We start from the raw sequence: 22,113 nt of genomic DNA, 5'->3' as shown, positions 1-22,113 counted from the left end.
TCACCTGCAACATGGTCTGATGAGCAAATTTTACTAATATCCCTTTAATATAAGATTAAAATAACTTGCAAAAAACGTATGCATTTACCAATGAGCATAGGCTACACATAAACAACATTTGTGGATCACATAGGCCTACAATAACATGGCATTTCCTGCCAAAAAAGTGGCAGAAGTATTTCAGGAAATTTCTTTTGTTAGCTATATTAATAATTTTGATACAGTAACTTTTCATACTGAAATACTCGTCGCCCTAGCTATGCTAATCTGACAAATCCACTTTCAAAAGCTTCCTTCATTTATTACAGTGTTGTTAATCAAACTTGTTGACTGGGAGGTAAACCAGTTAAGGCAAGATTGATGTTAAAACTAAACTGACACAGTTTCAATATACTAGCTCTATGTTCACCTGCTTTGAAACAATCTACATAGTAAAGCGCTATAGAAATGAACATGAACTGAAATGATTTGTTAATACCTTGATATTTGTAACATTTTTGCAACTTTATGTCTCAAAAATTGGGTTTCAGGTCCAAAGGAAGATTTTGCATTTAGTTAGCTATAACGTAGGCCTATACTTCTGGCTTCGATTTGAGAGATAGAAAGATATTTATAAATGAATAGTTCAATCAAAGTCCTCGAGGGAGATAATGCGTCTGCTGTGCCGAAAAACTAGTTCCAGCAAAATTAAAATAAATACCGTGTGTTTTTGTCGTCTGAATCCATATCCGATTCGTGAAAGAATCTATCCATTGAATCGAATTCAGCGAACAACAGCACAAACACCTGAATCGGCTCATGATTCAGTTTGAGTCATTTGAATCATGATGAGTCGTTACAAAAACATTCTATGCTCTTTTTTCGTTTATTCTGTGACGCACAGACAGAAACCGTTGACTTTCTCAAATTCTCATCGTTAAACAGTAGCGAGATTCTTTTGGACTCAAACGACAGGATGAACAACATTAATATCCTTAAAACTGAAATAACAAAAGCGTTCTGTCAGCGAAGAGGAAGCTTCAACGCTTGGGCACGCTATTTACCGCCATTGTTCTGCAGGTAAGCAGCATTATTTTGACCACACGAGTATCGTTAAGCACACCAATTTAATTTAAATAATGTGGGCATATAAGCTAATAGGAAGTGACAAAAACATTATAAACCTGAACTATGAACGCTTGCAAGTGTCAAGGCATGACATTATGATTAACGTTCCTGGCATTCACACATTAAGTAGCATAACGTTTTTTTTATAGGTCCCAACTTTAGTTTATCTTCCGATAATGTAACATTAATTTTACTGGCTAATAAGTAACGTTAAGCCTAATTAGCATATCTTTCTCTCTCTGTGTTTGTGTGTGTGTGTGTGTGTGTGTGTGTGTGTGTGTGTGTGTGTGTGTGTGTGTGTGTGTGTGAGAGAGAGAGTTTGCTATGTTTTTATGTTAAGTAACCAATAAAGTTAGAGGAATTACCAGTTTGTAAACATTCAGGATGCGCGCGCAGCGAGGTTACAGAAAAAAAAACGGGAGCGCTAGCGAGGAAATGACATCCGATGTGGTACAGAGTTTGTTGTCTTAGAAATAAGTTATATTGATTACATTCATTCATTCATTTTCTTTTCAGCTTAGTCCCTTAATCAATCTGGATCAGCGGAATAACCGCCAACTTATCCAGCATGTTTTGCAGCAGATGCCCTTCCAGCCGCAACCCATCTCTGGGAAATATATTGATTACATAATATACATATTATTTACCTAATGCTTTCAGCATATTATAACAGCTGGATAAGTTGGCGGTTCAATCCGCTGTGGCAACCCCGGATTCATTAATGGAATAAGCCGACAAGAAAATGAATGAATGAATGATTACCAGATTCAAAACTTTGTAGTGCTAAACCGAGGTTCTGCCTAGCCAAAGACAAGGGGAAAAGATGGAGCTACACAAGGCCTGGGTAATCATCAACAAGCAAAACAACTGCATTCTGACATGAACTGCACCTGTACAGCAGGGTATGTGATATTACATTTTTAAATTTCATTCTGAGCATTCAGTGTCCGCAGTTTAATTAACAATAGTTAACTGTTTTTGCTGAAATCATTGCTGCAATCAGAAATGAGTAATGTGTATGATTCAGCATATCCTGAACCTACCTGATAAAAAATGAGAACTGCAGAGTTGAGCATTTTTTATTATTAAGTCGTCACTTGATTCAGCTCCTTTTTTGCCAAAGACGTTTGCGGTTGGCATTAACAGCAGTGTGGTGTACGGTAAAAGTTAAGTTTTCTATTTTTAGTCATTAGAAGCTGGCATCCTACCACACATAACGACATGTTAGCTATTGCAACCGGTCTCTTTTTGCAACCGGGAACCAGTGTGACGTCATTTGTGATGTAGGTTGGTCAATCCTCTATATGTTGAGACAGGGCTATCATTTTACATCAAAAATTGCCTCTAAAATGAACATTGTTGCCATAAAACAGTGCATTTTCATCTCACCTCTAATATGAAATTTTTATTGAAAGCTATTTTAGTGAAATAACGGTATTAACTTCATTTGCAATTATTCACATTTTAAAGCTAATGATTTCTGCATGTAAATACCACGATTATCCAAAATGTTATATTTAGTCTTGATCGTGGATTTTCCTAATTTTAAGTCTGAGTCATTACAAATGCACTGGAGCCCATTATTTGACATAAAAAAAAATTGAGAATGAACCACCCAAGATAAAATCCTATTTACAACAACGACAATAAATATGATGATAATGTTTAAAATAATTCAAAATCTAAAACAATAAAACAGTTTATTATTCTCTGCACCTTAGTAAACTTTTGAAGGCCAACATTAGGTAGCTTGACCAACATATAGTGCTTGTGGTCGGAATAATACAGCATGTGCCATACACTCTGTTGGTAAAGGATTTGAAAAAGACTGATGACCAACAAGGAAGTGACCTTGGATTTGACTCTGACTATTCTCATTGCAATTGTTTTATGATATTGTAGGTGTCACCAGTCAAGCCATTGACTTCATTAGCACAAGAATTGAGGAGTCATTCTCACTTTGTAAGTTCTTGTTTCTTCTTTCTTTTAAAAAAACAACCATATAAAAAGATGCTTATATTGGGCATGCAATCAATTTGTTATAAATCTAGGTATTAAATAGAATGACTCATGGGAAAGCATAGAAGTACAGCTCCTCCAGAGAGGGATGCCACATCTGCAGGTCATCGGAAGAAAGAAACACCGGTGAGCTCTGAGATAAAAGATAAAGATGACAGGGCTCTTTAGTGCCCTGTTAAAAAAAAGAAAAGAGAACAAGACGCCACTCATCCTCACCAGGCCAGCTTCATTTGCTTAATGGCACACAGCTTGAGTAGGGCCAGCTCCCCTAATAATGATCTAACAGTGCAACAAGGCGAGAACTAAGATATGGAAATATTGAAATTCATATAGGCAGGCTGAAAGCATCTCCGCATTGATCTAGCCTCAGCATGGGTAAAAAGCAGCGCTCCTTTAATCAGGGCAGGCCAGGAGCCTTTGGCTACACAGAGGTCCCTCTCAAGATAAGCCTGTCCTACAGCACAGCTCGCTGAGATGAGGGAGAGAGAGAGTGAAGCCTGGGGGCCTGAGCAGAGAGGAGAACCAGGACTGAATCTCAAATCAACTCATTATTCCCTACCTGCTGCACCTTTGTCATGCACAGATAGTACTTCAGAATTCAATCACCACTGTGAGACCAGGATGACTTTTTTGTTTTTGCCTAACTAGGGACAACCTGTGTGATGGTCTCTGAACATCAAATGAAAATGTTTTGTTGAACATTTTAATTTAGCTTACCTTCAAACTAGAAATAACAAGTAAATTATACAACTAAATGCAATTACAGTTATATAGGTATAAAAGCTAACACAAAATGACTTTAACTTAACACTTTATATAGCTTAAAATAAAACAACTAAAAGTTCATTAACATTATATAGTCATACTAAACAAATACAAATGTAATAAAATAACTAAAACCTTTAGTAACTTTTAAACAAAACAAAAATAGCCCATTCAAACTATTAACATAAACTGCATATACTAAAAATATACTATATATTAAACAATACTAAAATAGCACACAGATATACAATAACCTAAGAATACATACATACGTAAAGTTAAAGTCAAAATTATTAGCCCTTTAGTGAAATTTTAATTCTTTTAAAAATATTTCACAATTGTTGCTCAATGGAGAGAAACTTTTTCAACTCATTTTAAACATAAGAGTTTTAATAACAAATGTTTAATAGCTAATTTATTTTATCTTTGCCAAGGTGACAGTGCATAATACTCTTCTACTTATTTTGCAAGATACTATTCACCTTAATGTGCAATTTAAAGATTTAACTAGGTTATTAGGTTAACAAGGCAAGTTAGGATTATTCGGCATGTCATTGGGACAAAAGTGGCAATTATTAGCAAAAATTAGGTAAAAATTAGCCCACTTTTGACTTTTTTTTCATTCATTCATTTTCTTGTCGGCTTAGTCCCTTTATTAATCCCGGGTCACCAAAGCGGAATGAACCGCCAACTTATTCAGCAAGTTTTTACGTAGCGGATGCCCTTCTAGCCGCAAACCCATCTCTGGGAAACATCCACACACACATTCACACACACACTCATACACTACAGACAATTTAGCCTACCCAATTCACCTGTACCGCATGTCTTTGGACTGTGGGGGAAACCGGAGCACCCAGAGGAAACCCACGCGAACGCAGGGAGAACAGGCAAACTCCACACAGAAACGCCAACTGAGCCGAGGCTCGACCCAGCGACCTTCTTGCTGTGAGGCAACAGCACTACCTACTGTGCCACTGCTTCGCCAAAAGCAGTTTTTCTTTTTTTAAAAAACATTTTAAGGTCAAAATTATTAGCCCCTTTAGGCTATATATTTTTTCCTTTTTCTACAGAACAAACCATCATTATACAATATCTTGCCTAATTACCCTATCCTGCCTAGTAAACCTAATTAACCTAGTTAAGCCTTTAAATGTCACTTTAAGCTGTATAGAAGTGTCTTGATAAATATCTAGTCAAATATTATTTATTGTCATCATGGCAAAGATAAAATGAATCAGTTATTAGAGATGAGTTATTAATACTATAATGTTTAGAAATGTGTTGAAAAAAAACTTCTGTCCATTAAAAAGAAATTAGGCAAAAAAAAAAAAAATGAACAGGGGGGCTAATAATTCAGGGGGTTAATAATTCTGACTTCAACTGTAAGTTATATATATGCAGTTAAGCTCAATATTAGTTTTTGTTCAAATGTAAATAAAAGCTGATATATATATATATATATATATATATATATATATATATTTTTTTTTATTTTTATTTTTTTTATTTTTTTTTTTACTTTGATGGTGGTAAAAATGTCTATTAAACGTATTTTTAAAATATGATCCTTAAATTTAGTTTGTTTTGTATATTACACAAAACATGCAAAAACAACTTCTATCTAGCAAACTAATGTTTTAAACTAAATATTGTTATTTAATTTTTTTCTTGTATATGACAGCCATTGATCCTTGTGCACTTTTATTAGTTTAAATCAATTGTTTTTTCTTTTCTCCTTGTTGTGACCCTATTTTTTTGCCCTCTGCATGTGTGCAAATGAAGTTTTCACCCTGACAATCACACCTTTAATTAAATTAAAACAAAAGGTGCTAAGACTGTTGATTGTCAAGGCAGAGGAGGAAGGAGGGGAGAAGAGGATTGCAGAATGCAATGAATATCAATGTGTGATGAATGACTGGGCTCCCCCAGCTGTCATCCAAATGAACGTGAATATTCAACTCTTTCCCCTCCACTTAGCTTCCATTTAGCTCTGATGATATTTCATTAGCTTGTCCCATGGTGCTGCGAAACGATAAGTGATCCGCGGAAAGCTGTTTCGCCTTCATGTTTATTCTAAAACAATACCATTCTGCCATGCAGTTACATTTTTTTCTAATTTTTGCTGTACATTCTCACAACCAGCACTGACCACAAAGTGTGTGTTGTTTTGCTGAGCATTTTAATTATTGAATTGATTAGTGGAACAGACCTGTTTCTCTCTGAGACAGAGGGTTTTGTGTTCTTTCTTAACAAAAGTAAATCGGACTATGCATGTTGTTTTGCTATCCAGATTTTCACCACACATGGGAAAAGGAGTTTTTAACCAAGCTTTAATTAAATCAGATTGAAATCCTTTAAATTCATACAGTGCAAGAATAGAAATATTGCTGGACCAGCTCCAGCGATTTAGACTGTGACAAAACGGTTGCGACTGTGGCAAAATGCACTGATAAATTAGAAGTTACTTTGGTGACAGTTGAAAAAACTTTTGCTGTTTTTAGTAGACATCACTGTCAGATACTCTAATTCTGTCGTAATAATCACAGCATTTTACTGTCGTACCATGGCTGCTGCAGGCATTATTATATTACACAGCACCTGAAAACAGTCAGGCAAGTTCCTGTTGGTTATATTGACAGAAGTTAGATGGTTTTCAAGCACTGCATTGTATCATTGGGCCTGCTGCAGCCATGGTACAGCAGCAAAGTTCATTGATTATTTGTCAGATTTAAATTATAGTTTTTAGCCATATCAGCCAAGTAGGAAATAGCAACTTTTCATTTATATTGGTAACCTCTGAAGATTAAAGCTTTAAGTTGGAAAATGACTGAAACTCTTTGGTAACTTTTGAGTGTGATTCTAATAGTCTAATTCACTTCAATGACTTATGCTAAACTAAGCTAAAATGCTCCTACTAGACCTTGAGATAGGCTGAATGGATCGAAGATTGTAACTCAACAGTTTAACTCAAGGGGAGCTGTAAAATCAGCCTTACTTCAAGGGCATTTGCGCAGAATTATATTGTACTGATGCATGCATGTTTACATTCACTTAAGAAATAATTAACGGTGGATTTAAAGAGACTAGGCAGAGGTAAGGTGTTTGAACGCTGCTAACACCCTACAGATTTAATAAATAGGCACCTCTTTAGTAATATTTCATCCTCATAAAACACCAAAAAAAGTTGTTTTTTGTCTGAAACTAGACTTTTCACAATGCATATGCAGTAGTGTCTACAGTTCTAGTGTTGCTTTGAGGTGATACTGTGAAGCGATTTCTGTTGTGATATGGTGATATTGGTAGAATATCTCATTAAAGATCATTGAGCTTCTCAGCCTATCAGATTTGAAAACCAGAGCAATCTATTATTTTGTTTCATTGAGTACGTTTACAAATAATCAGATTTTAATAGAATTAAGACAATATACTCTGACTAAGAGTCCACCATGTAAACTGAGATTTTTGATTTATTTAATCTGATCAATGTCATAATCGAACTAAACAGAAATCGGATTTCATCCGTCCATTTCATTCATTCATTTTCTTTTCGGCTTAGTCCCTTTATTAATTCGGGGTCGCTACAGTGGAATGAACCGCCAACTTATCCAGCACATGTTTTACGCAGCGGATGTCACTCCAGCAGCAACCCATCTCTGGGAAACATCCATTCACACTCATTCACACTCATACACTACGGAAAATTTTGCCTACCCAATTCACCTGTACTGCATGTCTGGACTGTGGGGGAAACCGGAGCACCCGGAGGAAACCCACGTGAACACGGGGAGAACATGCAAACTCCACACAGAAACGCAAACTGACCCGAACCTGTAACCTTATTGCTGTGAGACGATAGCACAACCCACTGCGCCACCGTGTTGCCTTCATCAGTTTATACTTGCATCCAAAATCTTGTTTGTCATGGGGGGCATGCATGTCCTATTCCTGAATGAAAGTGAAAGTGCCAAACTGCAGTTAAAGGCAACAAATTAAAAGTGAAACACCTGAAATTACACAAAACTCTCGAGGAAATGTGGAAAGCATGGTGACACAATGATGTTAATTGAATTATGTGCTATAACATGTGAAACAGGATCATGAAAGGAACATTCAAAAAGCAACTCATTTAAACACCTTAATCATATTATTGTCTTGTTCAGATTAAGGCAAATAATTTGCATTACATGGACATTACTGATGTCCATGTAAACGTAGTCACTGAATTAGTTTAAGTGAACTTTTTAAAACTAAGGCTGTAAAGTATGTGCCATTACGTTGTGTAATCTGTAGCCCTGAATTAGCAATATAGACATCTGTCTTTTCCAAATGCAAGAAATGCTTGACTTGAAAGGGCAGCAAACCGTTTTCATTCTTTCTTCATTCGCTTTTACCTGCTCATATCCGCTCCACCACACCAATGTCAACACATCCTCTTCATGTCAAGACAGATTGGTGCGTTATCCCGATGCTAAGCCTTGCATTTCAATCATTGCTTTCCAATTCCTGCGCCACGTATTGATTTTGATGAAAACAACTTGCTAATCCAAATAAACAACATGTCAGTGAGCCATTCAAGCTAACAGAAATATTAGCACAGCATGATCCCTTGGCTGGGCAAGCCCAGGGTCTACCAGAGCTCCTGACCTGGCAGGGGGTTGCAGTAGAGGGTGGGGGCGGTTGTGCGTGTGAGGGGGATGCTTTTGCATGAACATCAAACCAGCAGTAGCGGTACATTGCACTTCATTTATGCACTATGATTCAATGACTGTCAAATTTGCACATACATTTCTTGGCAGATTTTGTTCAAGCTGTGAATTGAATTCAAAGCCTCCTATATTAAAGGGATAGTTCACCCTGAAATGAAAATTCTGTCATCATTTACTCACCCCATGTAGTTACACTCTTCCATATCTGCAAAGAAGATTGTTAAATTATTTTTCAAACTAAAACCAACACACAAAAAAAAAAACACTAACACATTTGTTTTGTAAATAATTGTTATCTGTCATTTTTAATTAATCCCTTGAATTAACTACTGTAACTAATCTGATTTGAACTCTCATTTACCTCTCATAATTATTTATTTAGTTTAGTTTAGTTTATAAGAACATTAGGGTGAAAAATATATGTTTTTTTCATGTTAGAGTAAACCAACTCTTTAGAACAATATTAAGGGGGTGGTCCACTATAATATCATTTGTTATATTTCTATGAAAGTATAAAGTTTTATAGAATTTTCATAAACAACATATTTGAAAGATGCTCAAATGGAGACATTGGCTTTTACAGATCTAGCTTATCAAAGCCTACAGCAAATGAAGTTTGTAGACTTCAAAAAAATACATCCGGGTTATTGATGTTATAAACCCTCCAGTGTACACCCCAGGAGGAAACCTGGAGGAAACCCATGTGAACACAGGGAGAACATGCAAACTCCACACAGAAATGCCAACTGGCCCAGCCGGGACTCGAACCAGTGACCTTGCTGTGAGGCGACAGTGCTAACCACCGAGCCACTGTGCTGCCATAATAAACTTGAGTTTGCAAAAAATATGTGAAAGTTTTGTTTCACTTACACATGCTTATAACCTGATTATATATGAAAGACACTTGTCAAATTGTATTTTAGAAAACAGGCATGAGGTTCAGCTAGGTCCTCATCATTTTTTTTGTACCTGATTCAGGCTCAAACTGATACAGGTGCACTGATATTATAAAAACAGCACATGCTACTAGTAAGAAGTGTGTTGTTTTCTGATGAGATGAAGCCAACCCATGAATCACAACACAGTAGGTTAGCTGAGCAATCAGAGCCCGTTGAAGGCAGACCTTTAGGGGAACCAGGAAATATGATAGTTGTTTTCATGTTAGCTGAATAATGGTACAAAATTATGGTAAGATATGTTAATAAAATAACGTTATTTTTTTAACAAATGAAGCATGAGCACACAATGTTTTGCACCCTATAAACACAACCAACCCTTAAGTAAACACTCTGCACCACCCCATTATCAACCCTGAAGACCAATCCTTAAATTCCCCTTATTTCTAGATTTACCTCAGATGAACTCAAATGGTGTAAATATTAGTTTTAGGCCTCTCCCACCTCCTGGGAGAGGCCCTAAACTGCTCCAGTGACCCCTGGGCTGGTACCACTCGCTGCTGCAGGGGAGCGTGTCAGCTTGGGGGCTTTCTCGATCGCCCCAGCATGCCATGGGGCAGGCAAGGCTCTGCACAGCATGGGCAAGAGAGCGTCCGTGCCGGTTTTAAGGTCATGCTAATTGCCACACTCCTCCGTAGTGCCGTCACTTAGCGGCAGAAGCTGCATTCAGAGCATGGTGCAGGTGTTGGGTGCCCTTTAAACCTTTAATTAAATATCACTGTAAAAGGTTAATGCAGAGAGCCAGGTATTACAGCCTGCAATGGGTGTGCAACCATAAAACTCTATTTGAGTCTGTTGGCATGTGAAGGATTGACCTGATGTTTTTCTTTTTCAAACAAAAAGGCAATATGAGTCAGAATATGAAATGTTGCAGATATTCAACAGCCTTTTTCAATACGATGGTTTAAATCTAATGAGAGGAAAACCCCATTTGATTAAACAATTTCCTGCACAATTAAAACTGATATTCTGACATAAACGTGTCAACTGGTGTATCTGTATGATTTAGACAAAATATTTCTGGCACTATTAAAGAACAATTGTCACTTTTTGATAATCTAATCAGTATTTTGTTTGAGCCATGATAATGAGATCCATCTGCCAGTGGATTATAGTGACGTAATCAAGGGAAAAAATATACAAATGCAGTACAACTTTTGCTAATTTAGTACATAATTAAAATGTGACAAGAAATAAATCAAACAATTACAAGTGGCAAAGCCTTCATTAGGACTAGAGTTTGCAGTCTAAGCAAAGTGGGGGGGAAAGACAAGCAGTATGTGACTGAGAATATGCTTTTGAAATGTGGCCAACAATTCGTACATTTTTTAAATCCACAGAGCCAGAGATCAATAGACTAAATGTTGCGCACTGTGGAAATATTTGGACGCATTAGGAAAATATGTCTCTGCCTGAATTCTGAGCTGTGATATGAGACTTTATAAATATTTGCAGAGGACGTTTTACAGTGTCTGTTATTCAGCCTTTTGTGGAGAACACAGCTGTGATGGAAGAGCATGTATGATTGGTATGACATTAGGATCCAGCACACAATTAACATAAATGACCCTAATTAACAGCCTTTTTTTTTGAGACATGGAAATGCAGCTCTAAAAATCTGGCTTACCTGAGTTCTATTGTTAAATCCAGCTGATACACCCTTGTGTGTCCAATAAATTGAATGGATGTTTCATTAAATAAAAGAAATTGAGCTATTATTTAGCTGTTATTAAATAGTTTAAAAGTTTAGATTTTATCCCCAACGGAACATATTGTTATATAAATGGTACATTGTAGAATGTTATATTTTACCTTCATGACTAATCTTCTTGAAAATATTGTCGTTTTCCATGAAGGTTTGAAACTGCATGAAGGTTGCTAAATAATTACAGAATTTTAATTATTTTTGGGCGAGGTATCCTTTTGAAATGCATATTTTAAAATCAATGAAGTGTGGATTAAATATTAATGATGTTAATTACGTTATTAAGCCTACAAATTAAATCTGCGAGACACATTAATGCACTCAGAATTCAGAAAGCATTTTTTTATTTTGTTGTCACTTAGCTTCTTAGTTTTTTTATTTGTGAAGACTAAATAAAATCTTATTGCTGTGCAGTCAGTATGCATGGAGGCTTTGGAGGCGTTAGCCAATTTCATATGGTATTTTCATACCATATTTCAGCAAGGCAGAATAATCTCACTTAACATAAGAACGGCCCTTCTCTCTGGTGTGCTGCATTGCCCCCTGCTGTGGTTTTGTTGTTTCTAGTTTTGTTAAATAATTAATTCTTCCTTACAATAATTTCCATAATCTATAGCTCACCATAACTAGAATTAACAGTGCAGAGCCTTTTCCTCCCTGCAATTACAATGGAAATATAGACTTTATGTGAACAAATATCCATGTTGAATGGTATCAGTAATTAAAAACATAAATTTTTGATTGAAGAAAAAATCATTTAAATTTTTGAGTTCTCCATTGGGGTTCTTAGTTTTGGTTTTTTGAGGTTCTTTGTGGTCCACTAGATCAGGGCTTGAAGAGCCCAGTAATTTAATTCTCTTACTATCCACCTCACAGCCCAACCTCCGGACCACAGCTTCTCTCAATCTCTTATTTTCTTTTCAAGCCTGTATTTGCCTTCTTCCTCTCTCTTTCTCTATCTCTCTCTGGGCTGAGCTGCCTCCCCGTGGTGAGGGTTGAATCCAGGGGCCACCTGCAGCAGCCGCCGCTAGCGCAGCCAGACGCCGTCGGCCCCCTTTGATATCTGTGCGGCAGCCACCCCAGCCACATTTACGCCCGCGCACCAGCCGCAAAAACCACCAGCTAATGTGGGATATCAAACAACAGTCGCCTTCTCTTTCTCGCCCGCTTTTTTGTCTCTCTCTCTCCCTTCAGCCTTCATTCTCTCTTTCTCCCTCTGTTTTTCCGGGGGTTTGAATTTGGAGTATGTTTAAGCCGCCACACCAGCCGGGCTCAGGCCCTTTCAGAGGCACAGCTTGTGCTCCCCGTCTGGCCCATGGCCTCTGTGGCCGCCTCTATATTACACTGGCTTTTGTTAGCACCGGCTCAACCAAACAGGACTAGCCATAGGCCGCCATTTTCGCCACCACCTGAGAAGAGATGCGAAACGGGGGAAACGCAGATTCGCACAATGAAATGAGCCGAATTTTTCAAGTGAGCTCCTCAGGGAAGCCAAAAGCAAAGATGAAAAGAGGGATGGAGAATACAACTGAAGAAATAATACTTTTATAAGTTTTACCAATCACTGACATCGGTATGAAAAATTAAAAAGAAACTGTTAGGTGTAACCCCATTCGTAACATTCTGAATTTTTTTTCGGTGTATATGTCAAACACTAGTAAGTGATGAAACTAAGTGGCGGACGTATTGTTTGATCACGTTTGATAATGTATATGGTTTTCAGACTAAGGAAGCTACATTCACGGAGGTATTCTAGCAGACGCCCCAGGAAGACTGGGATAATTAAATGAATTGAATAAAAGGATGCAATGAATATCCCTGCACAGCGTCAGGTTAAAGCCCACAAAATTGAAGTTCAATCTAAAGAGTTTAATGTCAATTGATTTGAGCAGTAGAATGTATAGCGACTGTCTTATTTTAATTTCTGTTTGCTATGTATATGAACGCACAGTAATTTGACCATTAGCAGTAAAGCATTCTGTGTAAAGCCCACCTGATGCTAATAAAAAAAAGTTCCCAATATAAATAAACATACTCAATAAATACAAAAAGCAATAACCACAGCACAGCGTTCACTTTAAGGTGCTATTCATTTCACCAACAACAGAGAAAGCACACTATCGGGGTCCTTGACAATACACAAATGCCCCTCGTTTTTTTTTTACACATCCACATGCTAAGAAAATAAACAATGAACAAGCGCTGTTTGTATAAACACCTACTTACCAAGACGCTAGCACACCAAAGCAAATGCACTCGTACACCTGAGGAGCATGTGGTGCTAAACTTAAGCTAATTAAGTGACAGACAATTGCACTCAGGGGAGACATACCTAGGAATCTCTATCAACAACTGGATCAACATGGCAGAGAAGAGAAGGTGTTTATTAGCCAGTTGTTCGTATGTTTCTTTGCACTACAGTGTTAAAATGACTCATTGCTTCTGCAGTCTCTGTCTTTTAGAAAGGTGTCATTACAAACTATCACAGGGAATGTTAAAAGGGGGAGTTCACCTACAAATAAAAATTCTGTTATCATTTATTACTCTATTGTTTTCTGTAACCAATATGACTTTTAATTCTTTAGGGGGAACACAAAAGAATGAATGACAACAATGGATTAGAAACAGAAAAAAAAAAATCTTTTGCATCAGTGTTTTTGCATTTCAACTTTTGCATATTAATTTTGTCAAAATGTTTTCCTTTCACAAGGCTCATCAGAAATGACTATTATAAGATATTATGCATGCCAGGCAAGATGTTGGCATGTTTATTTGGGAAAACGCCCACTATAATCCAGTTGTCTATAACACTATAATACCAGTTTTCTGGTACTGACACATCCATATAGTCTGAACATGTTATGCACATCATGAAATTATTTAATGTACCAAGTCACAATTTTATAGTTTACAAGGAAACAATAACAATGTCATTTTCAAAACTTGTATTTTCTGCATAAATATGTTTTTTTTTTCAGTTTTTAATTGAAAGTGGTGTTTTGCAGATGACCAATAAGTCAAATGAGACCAAATGAGTCTGTGCACACAGAAATCTGCAGATTTTTAGCCTGTCGAGCCTGTTTATACTAGTTTATATCTACATGTAAATTTATATTGATTCAGTTTTTAGATTAATTTCATAAATATTATTGACTGATGTGAAAATGTTCAAATTATTTATTTACAATACAGTATGTAAAGTATTATTCTCTGTCTTTTAGTAGATTGATTATATAAGTTGCTGCTTTTTACCAATTAAGTGGATCGAATTGGATTTGCATTGTAAACCTGAAATAAAAATTTAAAAGGTATTATTTTTTATTTCATATATTACTTTTTTTTAGTAATCATACTACCCAAATCATTAAGCATTACAGTCAAAATCATTCCGATTTATTACAAAATTCTGTGCAGAATTTCTCAAAATATCTTCTTTTATGTTCCATACAATCTTGAAAATAGAGCTTCTTTATTGGCATTGATGGTTATATGAAAAAAATCCTTTGTTATTTAGCTGAAAGAAAAGATATTCACACTAGGAAAACAAATAATTCATTTGAGAACTGTTGCCTAAAAAGTTTTTTCAGGAACCAGAAATGATGCTTCTATGGCAGGGGTCACCAGTCTTGTTCCTGGAGGTCTGGTGGTTTAGCTCCAGTTTGCCTCAACAAACCTGCCTGGGTGTTTCAAGTATACCTAGTAAGACCTTGATTAGCTTGTTCAGGTGTGTTTGATTAAAGTTGGAGCTAAAATCCGCAGGACACCGGACCTACAGGAACAAGTTTGGTGATTCCTGTTCTATAGGATCAGTGTAAAAATGTATCTTTTGAAAACTTAGTTTTAAAGTTTGAAGAAGAAAAAAGCCATTTCAAAGTGCTGAGAAATCCTGACAGAACTAAAACTTATGTGGACCGTCCAATGAATTTTTACTTAACTAGCTGACAGTGGGATATTTCAGCCCAATCTCACTAGAAAACATAATTATTTTAAGAACTGTCAGAGAAGTGTCTAATTCGTATGAATTCATACAATTTCACTCATATGAAGACATATGGTTTTTAAAAGAAGACAAACTCCAAACCCCACCCCTAAACCCAAGCATTACTGAGCAAATTTTACTGCAATGTATAAATGAGACACTGAAGCAAAAACTAAAAATTGACATTAGATTGCACTGGATATTGATAACTATTAACAGTTTTTGGATTTTTTTACTTTTAAAAACAATTTTCTACCTGTTCGATGGCATTGTGATTACGGATCTAAAATATATTCTCTTTAAATGTCTGAGTAAAAAACAAAACTTCTTCCCCTTTGAACACAATATATATTTTATTTTAAGAAGCATTTAAAATATTTTGGAACCGTAAACATGTGAGGCTAAGTAATTCAAATGATTCATTGACTTCTGTCTTCATTAGTTTCAAAAACAGATTTCTTTACATTTTAAAAAGGCATCTTTGGATATCTTTTGTTGTTCTAAAAAACCAAACAAAAACAATTTAATATACATATACATACAATCTTACTTATACATATCTTACATATACCGTATGTTGACAGTTGTAAAACCTTGGCTTTTCCAAACCGCGGTATACCTTGAAAACAATTATCATCACATGCCTAATTATAGTCTACTATCATAGAATATATTTCTCTAGGAAAAGACTGTCGAGATTATTTTGACATTTAAGTCATGGATTAAACAAATTATGCTGAACATGAAAATTTGTCAATCTTGTAACTGGAAAAAAAGAAATAGATAGAATTAATGTGGGGCATCTGATGCAAGAAAATGTAAATATAAATATACTGACATTGTCAGCGTTATCAATAGAGATTTGTGGAGGTATCAAGATTACAAATTCCTGTCAAATCTGTTAAGGTCTAAAAACATTTGATGAAGGAGCACGCCTGCAAAATCTGTCGCAAACAATAAATGTTAATTCTACTTGTATCTCTCAGATAGATGCAGTTCCATTGTGCTACACAGGAGGAGTTTGGAACGCTCCGTGGTTACGGCTCTAATGGCTAGTCGTTAGTAATGCTCAGTGATTGTCATTACCGAATACTCTTGTCTAAGCATGAAAAAGCATATTGCAGTACAATCCAGGCTGGGTGAAATACAGAATAAGGCAATAACCTATCAAAAAGGAGCTTAACTTTTTAGAGATGTAACGATAAATTCTTCGATTGATATCTATGGAAGACGTTTTACATTTTCTGTGGCCCACAATGGCTTGTTAGAGAACGAACAATAAAGAGCCTCTTAGAGTGCTGTGTTCACCTTCGACAAGCATGTTGATGTGCTGACTATTGTTGTAGACTGTCTTCAAAATGTGAAAACCCTAAACTGTCTCACTAAAAGCCCATTACTAAGACATGACCATAGTAAAATGGATGCATTTGTAAGATCGCGTGTAATAGGTTGTAAATTACAGCACAGGAAATGTTTAAACCTGGCAAACTAGTTAGTTAACAATGATGATTTAGTTAAAATATTTAAAAATCTCCATTCGAGTTACAGTAAGATGATTAAACTACTATATTTTGATAAGTTCAACTACATTGCCATTTTTCATTGGTTCCTAAAACTGCAATGCATCTGTTTGACATCCCCTGTCACATTACTTAACAAAATAAACAAAGTAAGCTGGAACTAGAAAGAGCATAAAGCAGTTTAGAGCATGTCAATTTTTCCTAGGGTCTGCAAAGGTTAAACTCAAGTGGCTGGTAACAACTCTATTATGTGCTGAGTCTCTGGTTGGCAAACAGAAGCGTTGCATGTAAAACTGTAGTGGAGGCCTGTCCCTAGAGACCCCTGTGCACAGCAGGTTAACCTGTCAGTGCTTTTTTAAGGCCTGATTGCTAAGCCCCCTGTAGCTTGAGGTAAACTGACAATTTTCCATCAGCAGGGAGGTTGGCTTTATTAGTGATAGGGTAAAAAAAAAGTAAATTCAAGCGCAAAGGGTATTGTTCCTTCCAATGGAGGATTAACATATGAGAGGTTCAATCAATTAGCTTGACGCTAAGAAACACATGAGCCTAGCTAATGAAGAGACATCCTGAAAACTGAATGTGCTGAGTTTGAAAAGATGGTAAACAAGTGTGCAACTGATGATTAGTTTCACTAAAAGGTTCATTCAAGGATCATGAAATCAACTGAATGGTTCAGAAATAATCACAGAGTATGGCTAGCCAATAGTCAAGCTTGTTTTTATAAAATTATGACAGCAAATATGGGGTTTATAAAACTGTTTGCGCATATTTAGAATTTATTTGGAGGTTTCTGGACTTGTATGATTTATGCTATGTCTGGTAATGATACAATATGTTCTTTCTCCAGGAAAAAAGTCCCTGAGAACAGTCAAGCTCTGTAAACTGCTCGGTAAGTACAACAAGTGTTTTTTGATTAATAATTTAGAGAACTGAAAGATAACAAACATGTCAAATGTATTTTCAATGGGTATTATTGATATTTGTAGAAATCATTGACAAGTGTAGTACAGTTAATATACCTGGGTTTATTGTTACTAATATTTACCCAAGGTGAACAAGAATAGTGAAAACAAGGGCTCTATAAAATCATTAAATCATCAAATCAAATCATTAAATGTTAGAAATATAAAACCATAAGATGCACACTCTCTTCTAGTAAAATGCACAAGTAATGACAGTGCACTTACCAAGTCATGAAGGGTATATTTATAAGAAAACAGTTTGCATATAAGATTTAAAGTTAGTCAAGCTCTAAAGTAAACAGAGATTCACTCTTAAATTGATAGTTCAGCAAAAATTCTAATTGTTTTCTCAACCTCAGACTTTTCAAGAGCATTTCTGTTTTTGCCAATACCAATGTTGAGTTTCTTTCTCTTTTTTTGAGATTGGAATGACCCAAGGGTGAGCAAACGATGATACAATCAGTTACAATAAATTTTCATGTGAACCATCTGACTAAAGGCTGATTTATACTTCTGTGTCAAGTGCACGCAGTTGCATACTTCTTGCCGTGGCTGACGCTGATGCGCACCTATCAAAAAATGTAACTATACGTCGCAACGACGCATAGTGCAAGCTCTGTGATAGGTTGGCTTGTTAGTGGTGATGGGCATGAGTGGCGCTGAGAGCTGCGAGGCCGATGGAGCGATTGTTTACAAGTGTCGAGTCATGTGAATGAGCTCCAGACGGAAACTTTTATTTCGTGCTTACCTTATGATAAAACCTGTTGCACATTCACCGGTTCATGTCTCTGAATTAGCGAGTTTGAGCTACTTGTAGCAATCAGAAAAATCAAAACACCCATGAAGAAACTCAACACAGAGGAACATAAAAACCTGGTTTGAACCTTTAATGTCACTATTTTGCACACAGACAAGTGTTGGCTAATTGCAAATAATGTATTGTTGATGAAGCGCAGAGCAATGAATAATTCAAACGACATATATACACACATATCCATAAGTCATTAAGGAAGATGCTGACCCTAATAAGAAGACGTTGACATGGGAGACTCGGGGTAGTTTCCTGACAGCATGGGAGCCATTTAATCTAGCCCTTGATTAACTCATCGTCTGTCCACTTGTCCTACAGACATGTGCTAACATGTCATAATCGTCATAATTCTCATCAGCCTCTACTCGCTCCCCAGCTTCCTGATTAGGGCCCTTTTCCCAGAAGGCCTCTGGTTAAAGCTTAATAATTCCCCTTAGCCTCACCCCAGTGTACTGTAGGCCCTTCAATTAAATACAGAATAACTAACGCACGCGTACTGACTCAGGATGGACCCTACCTCCAGCTATACTCCATGCTGACAGGCTGCACTGTTCTTCGGTTTGCAGCAATTAGTCCCCTCTTATCAAACCCCTGGCACAGAGTGTGCTCTCCAAATGTGCTTGCTTGTTTTATTTTGTGAAGTGCCACCACAGTGCTTTGTGGACAGGGAGGAGGGACTTGTGTGGTGCAGAATTCAGCATTAGGAACACAGCTTGTTGCTCGCTGCACCTTCAAATAGCTTTCCTCCCCTTTGTTTTATGTGCTTTTTTGGTACGACAGGACAATATCTGTCAGGAGTGCCACTCTTTTAATGCAATTCCCTCTTTTCAGCATCATTGTGAACAGCTGTCAACAGTGTTTCCCATTTATTTGTCGAGTGCTAGAAGGATGGGGGCCTAGCAGAATCCCCCAGTTCTTCCGCAAGCCCACCGGGGATCGTCTTCGCTCAGACTTCCCACGCGAGCTATGCGCGAGGTGGGAAGTAAATGCACTCGTTTCCCTTCCAGCTAGGCGCTGTTTACTTTTCAACACCTCCTTTGAGGGCCGCATCCCAGAGACCAGACAGCCAAGAGACTGGAGGGATGTCACTACACAACACCAATTTGTGGAGTAGTGCGTTTGGCTCTCCATGTTTATGAAGCCATCTTCTGCCACACGAGCACCTGTGTGATGATGAGATGTGCCGCCTCAAATAAGAATACCTCTGTCAGGATGAGCGAGCCCATCGCGTCCTTTTCAACATAAATATGACTGTCAGGAGTTTGGGGATACGTGGTGTTTCTCATTGTTTTTGCCACTTGTGATTTGTCAAGAAATCAATATACTCATTATCACTGCAGCTGCCTGAGAGTAGTGAAAGAATGTATGTCAGGAGACGGAGATTCGTGTGTCTGACATGTAGAAAATGGGAGAATTAAGATGACACCTGTGTATATGTTGAGGAATAATATCACATGAGTGTGTAATGAAGCTTCTGTGTATCTTGTGGAAGTTACAGGGACATTTTTCAAGTATTAGATTACTATAGTTTTTTTGGGAATAAATTCATTATGCATTTATGATAACACATTAATCAATTAATTGATTCCTATATTAAGTCCGTTTTTTATCGTGGAACACAGCGGAATTCTGGCATATATTTTACATAGCGGATGCACTTCCAGTCACAACACATTCACACACTCATACACTGGCCTATTTTGTTTACTCAATTCACCTTTAGCACAAGACTTTGGACTGTGAGGGAAACTGGAGCACCCACACAAACACAGGGAAAACATGCAAATTACACACAGAAATGCCAACTGACCCAGCCAGTAATCAAACCAGCGACATTCTTGCTGTGAGGTGACAGTGCTCACCACTGAGTCACTGTGCCACATATATTGATCAATATTCAATTTAATGTATACATGTTATTATATTATAAAATATACTTTTGATACATTTAAAAATTTACTTTTAAATTATTGTTACTTTTTATTTTTAATAATAAATTGTTAGTACTATATACTACTATGATAAATAATTATATCATTTACATTTCAGTTGTTTTTCATAAGACAGTTATGAAGCAAATTAAAGTAAGAACAATGGCTGTAAATCATGGTTCTGAAAGGACATTGGCCAGACTAGATCCCATTTCTCCAAGAAAGTATCTCTTTTTTTCTAGCAATTCCAGTTTTATGGATTTGCAGCAAAACTTCAAAACATAAATTCACATAAAATGTATGTTAACATTATATTGAAACTTTTGTTTATATTTTCCAGAACAACTAACCACTGAGTTATGGGAACAGAAAAATATCAATCTGTAAACATTTTTTTTATAATTAAAATGATAAAAAATAAACATGCGTTATGGATGGGACCAATAAACAGTCTGCGAGTTTACAACATACAACATGCTTTGTAGAAATTCTGTGAATTAAACTGCACAACCCCCCAAAAAATTGCTAATCAACAGAACAAGAGTTGTCTCACTATAAAACATAAATGATTGATTTCATTTTATTTAAAATGTTGATATTTATGAGGAAAAAGCTTCACCTCTGCATTATGGATGTGACAGATGTGAAATTGCCACTCGTTTTCAAAATTATTTAAAAACCTTGACAGACATTTTTGAATATTTCTAAAGTACTGTGAAAAACTTGCTTGCACAAATAACCTAAAAACGGTTTCAGTATTTTAGTGAAAACTGCATGAAATATCTCTAATACGTTTTTAAGAAATGTAGTACTTTGTCACTTCCTAGATTTTTTGGAGTCATGCTGACAATTATATATAGAAAGTTGCTTGGGACGTCATTTCTGTACTTTTTAAAAGGTAAATTTGATACATGAAGGATTGTCTTCTGGGTTTTTTTGTTTTAAAATTGAGGAAATTTTGTTGGCTGTTAAACTTGATACTCTTTCTGGTGTGCAGAACCGTCATTTACTTTTTTTTACAAATAACAAGTCTAAGCACATTGACTTTATTTGTGCTGAAGTGGCAAGGGAATCATTACGTTCAGAGCTGTCACAACGATACATTTTTGCACACATAAATTAAAATCTGCTCCATTCATTCAAATCAGCATCACTTTGGGCATTAGCTTATGTTAGCGTGCATTGTTGTTCTAGGCATTGACATGTGTCAGGTGCTACCTGACTAGCTGCTGATGAGCTCACTGACCATGATCGTCAAGACTGTCAGGGGACCCTGGACCACCAGCATGGAAACTTGACGTTCAAAGTCAATCAAATTAGCTTCTTCCAGCCCACTAGCCTGAGCAATGAACAACCTGCTCAAAACCAATAGCTTGGAGCTGATGACATCGATGAAGCGATCGCACATGCACCTCATGGGGTAAGACATACATTGATAAATATGGAGGATATGAGCAACGCCATTGAACAGTCTTCAAAGAATAACAGTCAGTGCAGCATAATGACGATAAGTCAGAGATTTGCTTTCTCTCTCGGTGCCTTGAGCATTGTTTTGAAGAGAAGGTATCAAATTGGACTAATATTTGCATGAGACAGAGATGTTTTTGTAGTATTCAGAGAGCTCCACAGGCACACGGCCTCCCCATGTG

General features: G+C 36.7%; 1 protein-coding gene and 1 long non-coding RNA gene across 6 annotated transcripts in view; both read right to left on the bottom strand.

Moving 5' to 3' along the window:
- clybl (citrate lyase beta like) overlaps positions 1–22,113 on the bottom strand; it is a 760,714-nt gene that overhangs the window by 613,071 nt on the left and 125,530 nt on the right. The gene's annotated exons all lie outside the window — the stretch shown is intronic.
- LOC147835334 (uncharacterized) overlaps positions 1–22,113 on the bottom strand; it is a 55,478-nt gene that overhangs the window by 20,954 nt on the left and 12,411 nt on the right. The window contains exon 1 of one of the 5 annotated variants that reach the window (XR_015499557.1): positions 701–1,057. The exons of 3 other annotated variants lie outside the window; for them this stretch is intronic. This is a non-coding gene — a long non-coding RNA (uncharacterized LOC147835334). One more of the 5 variants, XR_015499554.1, reaches the window with a different exon arrangement.

The sequence above is a fragment of the Danio rerio genome, chromosome 9 (assembly GCF_052040795.2).
Source record: "Danio rerio strain M-AB ecotype USA chromosome 9, GRCz13ab, whole genome shotgun sequence".
NCBI lineage: Eukaryota > Metazoa > Chordata > Actinopteri > Cypriniformes > Danionidae > Danio > Danio rerio.
This window is presented reverse-complemented; position numbering and strand designations above follow the sequence as displayed.